General features: G+C 52.8%; 10 non-coding genes and 1 pseudogene across 10 annotated transcripts; all 11 read left to right on the top strand.

Annotated features, from left to right (window-relative positions):
• Positions 1-583: 583 nt before the first annotated feature.
• On the top strand, positions 584-702 carry LOC126113336 (5S ribosomal RNA). The gene has a single exon (XR_007524851.1). It is a non-coding gene; the product is annotated as a 5S ribosomal RNA (ribosomal RNA).
• Positions 703-1,890: 1,188 nt separating this feature from the next.
• Positions 1,891-2,009, top strand: LOC126113337 (5S ribosomal RNA). The gene has a single exon (XR_007524852.1). It is a non-coding gene; the product is annotated as a 5S ribosomal RNA (ribosomal RNA).
• A 1,200-nt stretch (positions 2,010-3,209) lies between these two features.
• On the top strand, positions 3,210-3,328 carry LOC126113338 (5S ribosomal RNA). The gene has a single exon (XR_007524853.1). It is a non-coding gene; the product is annotated as a 5S ribosomal RNA (ribosomal RNA).
• A 1,198-nt stretch (positions 3,329-4,526) lies between these two features.
• On the top strand, positions 4,527-4,644 carry LOC126113347 (5S ribosomal RNA). Its single transcript, XR_007524861.1, has one exon. It is a non-coding gene; the product is annotated as a 5S ribosomal RNA (ribosomal RNA).
• A 1,198-nt stretch (positions 4,645-5,842) lies between these two features.
• Positions 5,843-5,961, top strand: LOC126113339 (5S ribosomal RNA). The gene has a single exon (XR_007524854.1). It is a non-coding gene; the product is annotated as a 5S ribosomal RNA (ribosomal RNA).
• A 1,199-nt stretch (positions 5,962-7,160) lies between these two features.
• On the top strand, positions 7,161-7,279 carry LOC126113344 (5S ribosomal RNA). The gene has a single exon (XR_007524859.1). It is a non-coding gene; the product is annotated as a 5S ribosomal RNA (ribosomal RNA).
• A 1,189-nt stretch (positions 7,280-8,468) lies between these two features.
• On the top strand, positions 8,469-8,587 carry LOC126113340 (5S ribosomal RNA). Its single transcript, XR_007524855.1, has one exon. It is a non-coding gene; the product is annotated as a 5S ribosomal RNA (ribosomal RNA).
• A 1,196-nt stretch (positions 8,588-9,783) lies between these two features.
• On the top strand, positions 9,784-9,902 carry LOC126113341 (5S ribosomal RNA). Its single transcript, XR_007524856.1, has one exon. It is a non-coding gene; the product is annotated as a 5S ribosomal RNA (ribosomal RNA).
• A 1,202-nt stretch (positions 9,903-11,104) lies between these two features.
• On the top strand, positions 11,105-11,223 carry LOC126113342 (5S ribosomal RNA). The gene has a single exon (XR_007524857.1). It is a non-coding gene; the product is annotated as a 5S ribosomal RNA (ribosomal RNA).
• A 1,200-nt stretch (positions 11,224-12,423) lies between these two features.
• On the top strand, positions 12,424-12,542 carry LOC126113343 (5S ribosomal RNA). The gene has a single exon (XR_007524858.1). It is a non-coding gene; the product is annotated as a 5S ribosomal RNA (ribosomal RNA).
• Positions 12,543-13,729: 1,187 nt separating this feature from the next.
• On the top strand, positions 13,730-13,831 carry LOC126113348 (5S ribosomal RNA; annotated as a pseudogene; the record flags this gene model as incomplete).

The following is a 13,831-nucleotide window of genomic DNA, read 5'->3' on the forward strand; positions in this document are numbered from 1 at the left end:
TGCGGCGTGCAGCTCCAAATTCGATTTGTAATCATAAATTTATTCTTTTGTCGTCTCGCCGCCTCCCGCAGACGTTTCTCGCGCTTGTGCTGTCATATGGACCGCGACCCGAGCGGCAGCGAGCGCAGTCGAGCAAAGTCGGGACAAGTCGAGACGGAAGGGGGGGACATGGCGCCAATGCACCGCGCAAATTACGCAAATGTCTGGAAGCGCGGCGTGTGTCAGCCAGGTTTGAAAGCCTCCGTCGCTCCAGCAGGACACTGCAACACCCCGCGCAGTCCCCCCGCCGCCCGGCCGGCCGCGCACAAGCCCCGCGCCGGATAACAGGAACAAGATGCGACGCCAGTGAGTGTCGGAGGCCACACGCACCAAACGAATGACAGGCGGTGCACCGAGCAGCTGTGTTGTGCGTCTCACCCACGTTCGGCAGTCGCCTCTGAGACGCCGAGGCGAGCGCGCACTCCGCGCCACCTTCGAGGTGGAAGGACGTGCTTTGCGTCAAATGTGCCACGGAAAGCGGCGATTGCGTGTGTTGCGAGAAGAGGCGAACGCTTCTTGTGTGGTGCGGCTACAGTATAAGGACGCCAACGGCCATACCATGTTGAATACACCGGTTCTCGTCCGATCACCGAAGTTAAGCAACATCGGGCCCGGTTAGTACTTGGATGGGTGACCGCCTGGGAACACCGGGTGCTGTTGGCTCTATCTCATTTTTTCATTTTTACGTCGCTGCACCTGCCAGCCCTCTTTTCATACTAACTTTCAGGTGTTGACAAAGATGCTTCCATAAGCATTTTAAACTACTGTATCAAACGTAAGATACGAAATTACAGTAATGAACTCAGTTTCAGCAAGAATGCGCGGAAGAAGAGTGCTAGAACGCCTCAGAAATAACAACACACTACGAATCGACAGATGAGTTTTGAAATACGTCAGGGCCTACTGTTTTGTAGCAGTGCTAAATTCCACAAAGTAAATTAAAAAAAAAAAAAAAAATCTTCCGTTCTCGTCCGATCACAGAAGTGAAGCAACAACGTTAGTACTCAGATGGGTGAGCGCCTGGGAGCTCTGGCTGTCTTCATTTTTCGCTTTTTAGTCGCTACTCCTGCCAGCCCTCTTTCCATACCACCTTTCTGTCGTGACAAAGAGACTTCCTTAGGCATTTTAAACGGCCGTAAGGTACGAAACTGCAGTAATTAACTCAGTTTGAAGGAGAATGTGGCAACCAAGTTTGCCAGGAAGCCTTTGAAAACGACAAAACAGTACGAATCGGGCGGTATGCTCCGAAATGCGGTAGCGCCTGCCTATCGTTCTGCTGCGGCGTGCAGCTCCAAATTCGATTTGTAATCATAAATTTATTCTTTTGTCGTCTCGCCGCCTCCCGCAGACGTTTCTCGCGCTTGTGCTGTCATATGGACCGCGACCCGAGCGGCAGTCGAGCAAAGTCGGGACAAGTCGAGACGGAAGGGGGGGACATGGCGCCAATGCACCGCGCAAATTACGCAAATGTCTGGAAGCGCGGCGTGTGTCAGCCAGGTTTGAAAGCCTCCGTCGCTCCAGCAGGACACTGCAACACCCCGCGCAGTCCCCCCGCCGCCCGGCCGGCCGCGCACAAGCCCCGCGCCGGATAACAGGAACAAGATGCGACGCCAGTGAGTGTCGGAGGCCACACGCACCAAACGAATGACAGGCGGTGCACCGAGCAGCTGTGTTGTGCGTCTCACCCACGTTCGGCAGTCGCCTCTGAGACGCCGAGGCGAGCGCGCACTCCGCGCCACCTTCGAGGTGGAAGGACGTGCTTTGCGTCAAATGTGCCACGGAAAGCGGCGATTGCGTGTGTTGCGAGAAGAGGCGAACGCTTCTTGTGTGGTGCGGCTACAGTATAAGGACGCCAACGGCCATACCATGTTGAATACACCGGTTCTCGTCCGATCACCGAAGTTAAGCAACATCGGGCCCGGTTAGTACTTGGATGGGTGACCGCCTGGGAACACCGGGTGCTGTTGGCTCTATCTCATTTTTTCATTTTTACGTCGCTGCACCTGCCAGCCCTCTTTTCATACTAACTTTCAGGTGTTGACAAAGATGCTTCCATAAGCATTTTAAACTACTGTATCAAACGTAAGATACGAAATTACAGTAATGAACTCAGTTTCAGCAAGAATGCGCGGAAGAAGAGTGCTAGAACGCCTCAGAAATAACAACACACTACGAATCGACAGATGAGTTTTGAAATACGTCAGGGCCTACTGTTTTGTAGCAGTGCTAAATTCCACAAAGTAAATTAAAAAAAAAAAAAAAAAAATCTTCCGTTCTCGTCCGATCACAGAAGTGAAGCAACAACGTTAGTACTCAGATGGGTGAGCGCCTGGGAGCTCTGGCTGTCTTCATTTTTCGCTTTTTAGTCGCTACTCCTGCCAGCCCTCTTTCCATACCACCTTTCTGTCGTGACAAAGAGACTTCCTTAGGCATTTTAAACGGCCGTAAGGTACGAAACTGCAGTAATTAACTCAGTTTGAAGGAGAATGTGGCAACCAAGTTTGCCAGGAAGCCTTTGAAAACGACAAAACAGTACGAATCGGGCGGTATGCTCCGAAATGCGGTAGCGCCTGCCTATCGTTCTGCTGCGGCGTGCAGCTCCAAATTCGATTTGTAATCATAAATTTATTCTTTTGTCGTCTCGCCGCCTCCCGCAGACGTTTCTCGCGCTTGTGCTGTCATATGGACCGCGACCCGAGCGGCAGCGAGCGGCAGTCGAGCAAAGTCGGGACAAGTCGAGACGGAAGGGGGGGACATGGCGCCAATGCACCGCGCAAATTACGCAAATGTCTGGAAGCGCGGCGTGTGTCAGCCAGGTTTGAAAGCCTCCGTCGCTCCAGCAGGACACTGCAACACCCCGCGCAGTCCCCCCGCCGCCCGGCCGGCCGCGCACAAGCCCCGCGCCGGATAACAGGAACAAGATGCGACGCCAGTGAGTGTCGGAGGCCACACGCACCAAACGAATGACAGGCGGTGCACCGAGCAGCTGTGTTGTGCGTCTCACCCACGTTCGGCAGTCGCCTCTGAGACGCCGAGGCGAGCGCGCACTCCGCGCCACCTTCGAGGTGGAAGGACGTGCTTTGCGTCAAATGTGCCACGGAAAGCGGCGATTGCGTGTGTTGCGAGAAGAGGCGAACGCTTCTTGTGTGGTGCGGCTACAGTATAAGGACGCCAACGGCCATACCATGTTGAATACACCGGTTCTCGTCCGATCACCGAAGTTAAGCAACATCGGGCCCGGTTAGTACTTGGATGGGTGACCGCCTGGGAACACCGGGTGCTGTTGGCTCTATCTCATTTTTTCATTTTTACGTCGCTGCACCTGCCAGCCCTCTTTTCATACTAACTTTCAGGTGTTGACAAAGATGCTTCCATAAGCATTTTAAACTACTGTATCAAACGTAAGATACGAAATTACAGTAATGAACTCAGTTTCAGCAAGAATGCGCGGAAGAAGAGTGCTAGAACGCCTCAGAAATAACAACACACTACGAATCGACAGATGAGTTTTGAAATACGTCAGGGCCTACTGTTTTGTAGCAGTGCTAAATTCCACAAAGTAAATTAAAAAAAAAAAAAAAAATCTTCCGTTCTCGTCCGATCACAGAAGTGAAGCAACAACGTTAGTACTCAGATGGGTGAGCGCCTGGGAGCTCTGGCTGTCTTCATTTTTCGCTTTTAGTCGCTACTCCTGCCAGCCCTCTTTCCATACCACCTTTCTGTCGTGACAAAGAGACTTCCTTAGGCATTTTAAACCGGCCGTAAGGTACGAAACTGCAGTAATTAACTCAGTTTGAAGGAGAATGTGGCAACCAAGTTTGCCAGGAAGCCTTTGAAAACGACAAAACAGTACGAATCGGGCGGTATGCTCCGAAATGCGGTAGCGCCTGCCTATCGTTCTGCTGCGGCGTGCAGCTCCAAATTCGATTTGTAATCATAAATTTATTCTTTTGTCGTCTCGCCGCCTCCCGCAGACGTTTCTCGCGCTTGTGCTGTCATATGGACCGCGACCCGAGCGGCAGCGAGCGGCAGTCGAGCAAAGTCGGGACAAGTCGAGACGGAAGGGGGGGACATGGCGCCAATGCACCGCGCAAATTACGCAAATGTCTGGAAGCGCGGCGTGTGTCAGCCAGGTTTGAAAGCCTCCGTCGCTCCAGCAGGACACTGCAACACCCCGCGCAGTCCCCCCGCCGCCCGGCCGGCCGCGCACAAGCCCCGCGCCGGATAACAGGAACAAGATGCGACGCCAGTGAGTGTCGGAGGCCACACGCACCAAACGAATGACAGGCGGTGCACCGAGCAGCTGTGTTGTGCGTCTCACCCACGTTCGGCAGTCGCCTCTGAGACGCCGAGGCGAGCGCGCACTCCGCGCCACCTTCGAGGTGGAAGGACGTGCTTTGCGTCAAATGTGCCACGGAAAGCGGCGATTGCGTGTGTTGCGAGAAGAGGCGAACGCTTCTTGTGTGGTGCGGCTACAGTATAAGGACGCCAACGGCCATACCATGTTGAATACACCGGTTCTCGTCCGATCACCGAAGTTAAGCAACATCGGGCCGGTTAGTACTTGGATGGGTGACCGCCTGGGAACACCGGGTGCTGTTGGCTCTATCTCATTTTTTCATTTTTACGTCGCTGCACCTGCCAGCCCTCTTTTCATACTAACTTTCAGGTGTTGACAAAGATGCTTCCATAAGCATTTTAAACTACTGTATCAAACGTAAGATACGAAATTACAGTAATGAACTCAGTTTCAGCAAGAATGCGCGGAAGAAGAGTGCTAGAACGCCTCAGAAATAACAACACACTACGAATCGACAGATGAGTTTTGAAATACGTCAGGGCCTACTGTTTTGTAGCAGTGCTAAATTCCACAAAGTAAATTAAAAAAAAAAAAAAAATCTTCCGTTCTCGTCCGATCACAGAAGTGAAGCAACAACGTTAGTACTCAGATGGGTGAGCGCCTGGGAGCTCTGGCTGTCTTCATTTTTCGCTTTTTAGTCGCTACTCCTGCCAGCCCTCTTTCCATACCACCTTTCTGTCGTGACAAAGAGACTTCCTTAGGCATTTTAAACGGCCGTAAGGTACGAAACTGCAGTAATTAACTCAGTTTGAAGGAGAATGTGGCAACCAAGTTTGCCAGGAAGCCTTTGAAAACGACAAAACAGTACGAATCGGGCGGTATGCTCCGAAATGCGGTAGCGCCTGCCTATCGTTCTGCTGCGGCGTGCAGCTCCAAATTCGATTTGTAATCATAAATTTATTCTTTTGTCGTCTCGCCGCCTCCCGCAGACGTTTCTCGCGCTTGTGCTGTCATATGGACCGCGACCCGAGCGGCAGCGAGCGGCAGTCGAGCAAAGTCGGGACAAGTCGAGACGGAAGGGGGGGACATGGCGCCAATGCACCGCGCAAATTACGCAAATGTCTGGAAGCGCGGCGTGTGTCAGCCAGGTTTGAAAGCCTCCGTCGCTCCAGCAGGACACTGCAACACCCCGCGCAGTCCCCCCGCCGCCCGGCCGGCCGCGCACAAGCCCCGCGCCGGATAACAGGAACAAGATGCGACGCCAGTGAGTGTCGGAGGCCACACGCACCAAACGAATGACAGGCGGTGCACCGAGCAGCTGTGTTGTGCGTCTCACCCACGTTCGGCAGTCGCCTCTGAGACGCCGAGGCGAGCGCGCACTTCCGCGCCACCTTCGAGGTGGAAGGACGTGCTTTGCGTCAAATGTGCCACGGAAAGCGGCGATTGCGTGTGTTGCGAGAAGAGGCGAACGCTTCTTGTGTGGTGCGGCTACAGTATAAGGACGCCAACGGCCATACCATGTTGAATACACCGGTTCTCGTCCGATCACCGAAGTTAAGCAACATCGGGCCCGGTTAGTACTTGGATGGGTGACCGCCTGGGAACACCGGGTGCTGTTGGCTCTATCTCATTTTTTCATTTTTACGTCGCTGCACCTGCCAGCCCTCTTTTCATACTAACTTTCAGGTGTTGACAAAGATGCTTCCATAAGCATTTTAAACTACTGTATCAAACGTAAGATACGAAATTACAGTAATGAACTCAGTTTCAGCAAGAATGCGCGGAAGAAGAGTGCTAGAACGCCTCAGAAATAACAACACACTACGAATCGACAGATGAGTTTTGAAATACGTCAGGGCCTACTGTTTTGTAGCAGTGCTAAATTCCACAAAGTAATTAAAAAAAAAAAAAAAATCTTCCGTTCTCGTCCGATCACAGAAGTGAAGCAACAACGTTAGTACTCAGATGGGTGAGCGCCTGGGAGCTCTGGCTGTCTTCATTTTTCGCTTTTTAGTCGCTACTCCTGCCAGCCCTCTTTCCATACCACCTTTCTGTCGTGACAAAGAGACTTCCTTAGGCATTTTAAACGGCCGTAAGGTACGAAACTGCAGTAATTAACTCAGTTTGAAGGAGAATGTGGCAACCAAGTTTGCCAGGAAGCCTTTGAAAACGACAAAACAGTACGAATCGGGCGGTATGCTCCGAAATGCGGTAGCGCCTGCCTATCGTTCTGCTGCGGCGTGCAGCTCCAAATTCGATTTGTAATCATAAATTTATTCTTTTGTCGTCTCGCCGCCTCCCGCAGACGTTTCTCGCGCTTGTGCTGTCATATGGACCGCGACCCGAGCGGCAGCGAGCGGCAGTCGAGCAAAGTCGGGACAAGTCGAGACGGAAGGGGGGGGACATGGCGCCAATGCACCGCGCAAATTACGCAAATGTCCTGGAAGCGCGGCGTGTGTCAGCCAGGTTTGAAAGCCTCCGTCGCTCCAGCAGGACACTGCAACACCCCGCGCAGTCCCCCCGCCGCCCGGCCGGCCGCGCACAAGCCCCGCGCCGGATAACAGGAACAAGATGCGACGCCAGTGAGTGTCGGAGGCCACACGCACCAAACGAATGACAGGCGGTGCACCGAGCAGCTGTGTTGTGCGTCTCACCCACGTTCGGCAGTCGCCTCTGAGACGCCGAGGCGAGCGCGCACTCCGCGCCACCTTCGAGGTGGAAGGACGTGCTTTGCGTCAAATGTGCCACGGAAAGCGGCGATTGCGTGTGTTGCGAGAAGAGGCGAACGCTTCTTGTGTGGTGCGGGCTACAGTATAAGGACGCCAACGGCCATACCATGTTGAATACACCGGTTCTCGTCCGATCACCGAAGTTAAGCAACATCGGCCCGGTTCAGTACTTGGATGGGTGACCGCCTGGGAACACCGGGTGCTGTTGGCTCTATCTCATTTTTTCATTTTTACGTCGCTGCACCTGCCAGCCCTCTTTTCATACTAACTTTCAGGTGTTGACAAAGATGCTTCCATAAGCATTTTAAACTACTGTATCAAACGTAAGATACGAAATTACAGTAATGAACTCAGTTTCAGCAAGAATGCGCGGAAGAAGAGTGCTAGAACGCCTCAGAAATAACAACACACTACGAATCGACAGATGAGTTTTGAAATACGTCAGGGCCTACTGTTTTGTAGCAGTGCTAAATTCCACAAAGTAAATTAAAAAAAAAAAAAAAAAATCTTCCGTTCTCGTCCGATCACAGAAGTGAAGCAACAACGTTAGTACTCAGATGGGTGAGCGCCTGGGAGCTCTGGCTGTCTTCATTTTTCGCTTTTTAGTCGCTACTCCTGCCAGCCCTCTTTCCATACCACCTTTCTGTCGTGACAAAGAGACTTCCTTAGGCATTTTAAACGGCCGTAAGGTACGAAACTGCAGTAATTAACTCAGTTTGAAGGAGAATGTGGCAACCAAGTTTGCCAGGAAGCCTTTGAAAACGACAAAACAGTACGAATCGGGCGGTATGCTCCGAAATGCGGTAGCGCCTGCCTATCGTTCTGCTGCGGCGTGCAGCTCCAAATTCGATTTGTAATCATAAATTTATTCTTTTGTCGTCTCGCCGCCTCCCGCAGACGTTTCTCGCGCTTGTGCTGTCATATGGACCGCGACCCGAGCGGCAGTCGAGCAAAGTCGGGACAAGTCGAGACGGAAGGGGGGGACATGGCGCCAATGCACCGCGCAAATTACGCAAATGTCTGGAAGCGCGGCGTGTGTCAGCCAGGTTTGAAAGCCTCCGTCGCTCCAGCAGGACACTGCAACACCCCGCGCAGTCCCCCCGCCGCCCGGCCGGCCGCGCACAAGCCCCGCGCCGGATAACAGGAACAAGATGCGACGCCAGTGAGTGTCGGAGGCCACACGCACCAAACGAATGACAGGCGGTGCACCGAGCAGCTGTGTTGTGCGTCTCACCCACGTTCGGCAGTCGCCTCTGAGACGCCGAGGCGAGCGCGCACTCCGCGCCACCTTCGAGGTGGAAGGACGTGCTTTGCGTCAAATGTGCCACGGAAAGCGGCGATTGCGTGTGTTGCGAGAAGAGGCGAACGCTTCTTGTGTGGTGCGGCTACAGTATAAGGACGCCAACGGCCATACCATGTTGAATACACCGGTTCTCGTCCGATCACCGAAGTTAAGCAACATCGGGCCCGGTTAGTACTTGGATGGGTGACCGCCTGGGAACACCGGGTGCTGTTGGCTCTATCTCATTTTTTCATTTTTACGTCGCTGCACCTGCCAGCCCTCTTTTCATACTAACTTTCAGGTGTTGACAAAGATGCTTCCATAAGCATTTTAAACTACTGTATCAAACGTAAGATACGAAATTACAGTAATGAACTCAGTTTCAGCAAGAATGCGCGGAAGAAGAGTGCTAGAACGCCTCAGAAATAACAACACACTACGAATCGACAGATGAGTTTTGAAATACGTCAGGGCCTACTGTTTTGTAGCAGTGCTAAATTCCACAAAGTAAATTAAAAAAAAAAAAAAAAATCTTCCGTTCTCGTCGATCACAGAAGTGAAGCAACAACGTTAGTACTCAGATGGGTGAGCGCCTGGGAGCTCTGGCTGTCTTCATTTTTCGCTTTTAGTCGCTACTCCTGCCAGCCCTCTTTCCATACCACCTTTCTGTCGTGACAAAGAGACTTCCTTAGGCATTTTAAACGGCCGTAAGGTACGAAACTGCAGTAATTAACTCAGTTTGAAGGAGAATGTGGCAACCAAGTTTGCCAGGAAGCCTTTGAAAACGACAAAACAGTACGAATCGGGCGGTATGCTCCGAAATGCGGTAGCGCCTGCCTATCGTTCTGCTGCGGCGTGCAGCTCCAAATTCGATTTGTAATCATAAATTTATTCTTTTGTCGTCTCGCCGCCTCCCGCAGACGTTTCTCGCGCTTGTGCTGTCATATGGACCGCGACCCGAGCGGCAGCGAGCGGCAGTCGAGCAAAGTCGGGACAAGTCGAGACGGAAGGGGGGGACATGGCGCCAATGCACCGCGCAAATTACGCAAATGTCTGGAAGCGCGGCGTGTGTCAGCCAGGTTTGAAAGCCTCCGTCGCTCCAGCAGGACACTGCAACACCCGCGCAGTCCCCCCGCCGCCCGGCCGGCCGCGCACAAGCCCCGCGCCGGATAACAGGAACAAGATGCGACGCCAGTGAGTGTCGGAGGCCACACGCACCAAACGAATGACAGGCGGTGCACCGAGCAGCTGTGTTGTGCGTCTCACCCACGTTCGGCAGTCGCCTCTGAGGACGCCGAGGCGAGCGCGCACTCCGCGCCACCTTCGAGGTGGAAGGACGTGCTTTGCGTCAAATGTGCCACGGAAAGCGGCGATTGCGTGTGTTGCGAGAAGAGGCGAACGCTTCTTGTGTGGTGCGGCTACAGTATAAGGACGCCAACGGCCATACCATGTTGAATACACCGGTTCTCGTCCGATCACCGAAGTTAAGCAACATCGGGCCCGGTTAGTACTTGGATGGGTGACCGCCTGGGAACACCGGGTGCTGTTGGCTCTATCTCATTTTTTCATTTTTACGTCGCTGCACCTGCCAGCCCTCTTTTCATACTAACTTTCAGGTGTTGACAAAGATGCTTCCATAAGCATTTTAAAACTACTGTATCAAACGTAAGATACGAAATTACAGTAATGAACTCAGTTTCAGCAAGAATGCGCGGAAGAAGAGTGCTAGAACGCCTCAGAAATAACAACACACTACGAATCGACAGATGAGTTTTGAAATACGTCAGGGCCTACTGTTTTGTAGCAGTGCTAAATTCCACAAAGTAAATTAAAAAAAAAAAAAAAAATCTTCCGTTCTCGTCCGATCACAGAAGTGAAGCAACAACGTTAGTACTCAGATGGGTGAGCGCCTGGGAGCTCTGGCTGTCTTCATTTTTCGCTTTTTAGTCGCTACTCCCTGCCAGCCCTCTTTCCATACCACCTTTCTGTCGTGACAAAGAGACTTCCTTAGGCATTTTAAACGGCCGTAAGGTACGAAACTGCAGTAATTAACTCAGTTTGAAGGAGAATGTGGCAACCAAGTTTGCCAGGAAGCCTTTGAAAACGACAAAACAGTACGAATCGGGCGGTATGCTCCGAAATGCGGTAGCGCCTGCCTATCGTTCTGCTGCGGCGTGCAGCTCCAAATTCGATTTGTAATCATAAATTTATTCTTTTGTCGTCTCGCCGCCTCCCGCAGACGTTTCTCGCGCTTGTGCTGTCATATGGACCGCGACCCGAGCGGCAGCGAGCGGCAGTCGAGCAAAGTCGGGACAAGTCGAGACGGAAGGGGGGGGACATGGCGCCAATGCACCGCGCAAATTACGCAAATGTCTGGAAGCGCGGCGTGTGTCAGCCAGGTTTGAAAGCCTCCGTCGCTCCAGCAGGACACTGCAACACCCCGCGCAGTCCCCCCGCCGCCCGGCCGGCCGCGCACAAGCCCCGCGCCGGATAACAGGAACAAGATGCGACGCCAGTGAGTGTCGGAGGCCACACGCACCAAAACGAATGACAGGCGGTGCACCGAGCAGCTGTGTTGTGCGTCTCACCCACGTTCGGCAGTCGCCTCTGAGACGCCGAGGCGAGCGCGCACTCCGCGCCACCTTCGAGGTGGAAGGACGTGCTTTGCGTCAAATGTGCCACGGAAAGCGGCGATTGCGTGTGTTGCGAGAAGAGGCGAACGCTTCTTGTGTGGTGCGGCTACAGTATAAGGACGCCAACGGCCATACCATGTTGAATACACCGGTTCTCGTCCGATCACCGAAGTTAAGCAACATCGGGCCCGGTTAGTACTTGGATGGGTGACCGCCTGGGAACACCGGGTGCTGTTGGCTCTATCTCATTTTTTCATTTTTACGTCGCTGCACCTGCCAGCCCTCTTTTCATACTAACTTTCAGGTGTTGACAAAGATGCTTCCATAAGCATTTTAAACTACTGTATCAAACGTAAGATACGAAATTACAGTAATGAACTCAGTTTCAGCAAGAATGCGCGGAAGAAGAGTGCTAGAACGCCTCAGAAATAACAACACACTACGAATCGACAGATGAGTTTTGAAATACGTCAGGGCCTACTGTTTTGTAGCAGTGCTAAATTCCACAAAGTAAATTAAAAAAAAAAAAAAAAATCTTCCGTTCTCGTCCGATCACAGAAGTGAAGCAACAACGTTAGTACTCAGATGGGTGAGCGCCTGGGAGCTCTGGCTGTCTTCATTTTTCGCTTTTTAGTCGCTACTCCTGCCAGCCCTCTTTCCATACCACCTTTCTGTCGTGACAAAGAGACTTCCTTAGGCATTTTAAACGGCCGTAAGGTACGAAACTGCAGTAATTAACTCAGTTTGAAGGAGAATGTGGCAACCAAGTTTGCCAGGAAGCCTTTGAAAACGACAAAACAGTACGAATCGGGCGGTATGCTCCGAAATGCGGTAGCGCCTGCCTATCGTTCTGCTGCGGCGTGCAGCTCCAAATTCGATTTGTAATCATAAATTTATTCTTTTGTCGTCTCGCCGCCTCCCGCAGACGTTTCTCGCGCTTGTGCTGTCATATGGACCGCGACCCGAGCGGCAGCGAGCGGCAGTCGAGCAAAGTCGGGACAAGTCGAGACGGAAGGGGGGGACATGGCGCCAATGCACCGCGCAAATTACGCAAATGTCTGGAAGCGCGGCGTGGTGTCAGCCAGGTTTGAAAGCCTCCGTCGCTCCAGCAGGACACTGCAACACCCCGCGCAGTCCCCCCGCCGCCCGGCCGGCCGCGCACAAGCCCCGCGCCGGATAACAGGAACAAGATGCGACGCCAGTGAGTGTCGGAGGCCACACGCACCAAACGAATGACAGGCGGTGCACCGAGCAGCTGTGTTGTGCGTCTCACCCACGTTCGGCAGTCGCCTCTGAGACGCCGAGGCGAGCGCGCACTTCCGCGCCACCTTCGAGGTGGAAGGACGTGCTTTGCGTCAAATGTGCCACGGAAAGCGGCGATTGCGTGTGTTGCGAGAAGAGGCGAACGCTTCTTGTGTGGTGCGGCTACAGTATAAGGACGCCAACGGCCATACCATGTTGAATACACCGGTTCTCGTCCGATCACCGAAGTTAAGCAACATCGGGCCCGGTTAGTACTTGGATGGGTGACCGCCTGGGAACACCGGGTGCTGTTGGCTCTATCTCATTTTTTCATTTTTACGTCGCTGCACCTGCCAGCCCTCTTTTCATACTAACTTTCAGGTGTTGACAAAGATGCTTCCATAAGCATTTTAAACTACTGTATCAAACGTAAGATACGAAATTACAGTAATGAACTCAGTTTCAGCAAGAATGCGCGGAAGAAGAGTGCTAGAACGCCTCAGAAATAACAACACACTACGAATCGACAGATGAGTTTTGAAATACGTCAGGGCCTACTGTTTTGTAGCAGTGCTAAATTCCACAAAGTAAATTAAAAAAAAAAAAAAAATCTTCCGTTCTCGTCCGATCACAGAAGTGAAGCAACAACGTTAGTACTCAGATGGGTGAGCGCCTGGGAGCTCTGGCTGTCTTCATTTTTCGCTTTTTAGTCGCTACTCCTGCCAGCCCTCTTTCCATACCACCTTTCTGTCGTGACAAAGAGACTTCCTTAGGCATTTTAAACGGCCGTAAGGTACGAAACTGCAGTAATTAACTCAGTTTGAAGGAGAATGTGGCAACCAAGTTTGCCAGGAAGCCTTTGAAAACGACAAAACAGTACGAATCGGGCGGTATGCTCCGAAATGCGGTAGCGCCTGCCTATCGTTCTGCTGCGGCGTGCAGCTCCAAATTCGATTTGTAATCATAAATTTATTCTTTTGTCGTCTCGCCGCCTCCCGCAGACGTTTCTCGCGCTTGTGCTGTCATATGGACCGCGACCCGAGCGGCAGTCGAGCAAAGTCGGGACAAGTCGAGACGGAAGGGGGGGACATGGCGCCAATGCACCGCGCAAATTACGCAAATGTCTGGAAGCGCGGCGTGTGTCAGCCAGGTTTGAAAGCCTCCGTCGCTCCAGCAGGACACTGCAACACCCCGCGCAGTCCCCCCGCCGCCCGGCCGGCCGCGCACAAGCCCCGCGCCGGATAACAGGAACAAGATGCGACGCCAGTGAGTGTCGGAGGCCACACGCACCAAACGAATGACAGGCGGTGCACCGAGCAGCTGTGTTGTGCGTCTCACCCACGTTCGGCAGTCGCCTCTGAGACGCCGAGGCGAGCGCGCACTCCGCGCCACCTTCGAGGTGGAAGGACGTGCTTTGCGTCAAATGTGCCACGGAAAGCGGCGATTGCGTGTGTTGCGAGAAGAGGCGAACGCTTCTTGTGTGGTGCGGCTACAGTATAAGGACGCCAACGGCCATACCATGTTGAATACACCGGTTCTCGTCCGATCACCGAAGTTAAGCAACATCGGGCCCGGTTAGTACTTGGATGGGTGACCGCCTGGGCCT

This window comes from Schistocerca cancellata, unplaced genomic scaffold (assembly GCF_023864275.1).
Source record: "Schistocerca cancellata isolate TAMUIC-IGC-003103 unplaced genomic scaffold, iqSchCanc2.1 HiC_scaffold_251, whole genome shotgun sequence".
Classification (NCBI taxonomy): domain Eukaryota; kingdom Metazoa; phylum Arthropoda; class Insecta; order Orthoptera; family Acrididae; genus Schistocerca; species Schistocerca cancellata.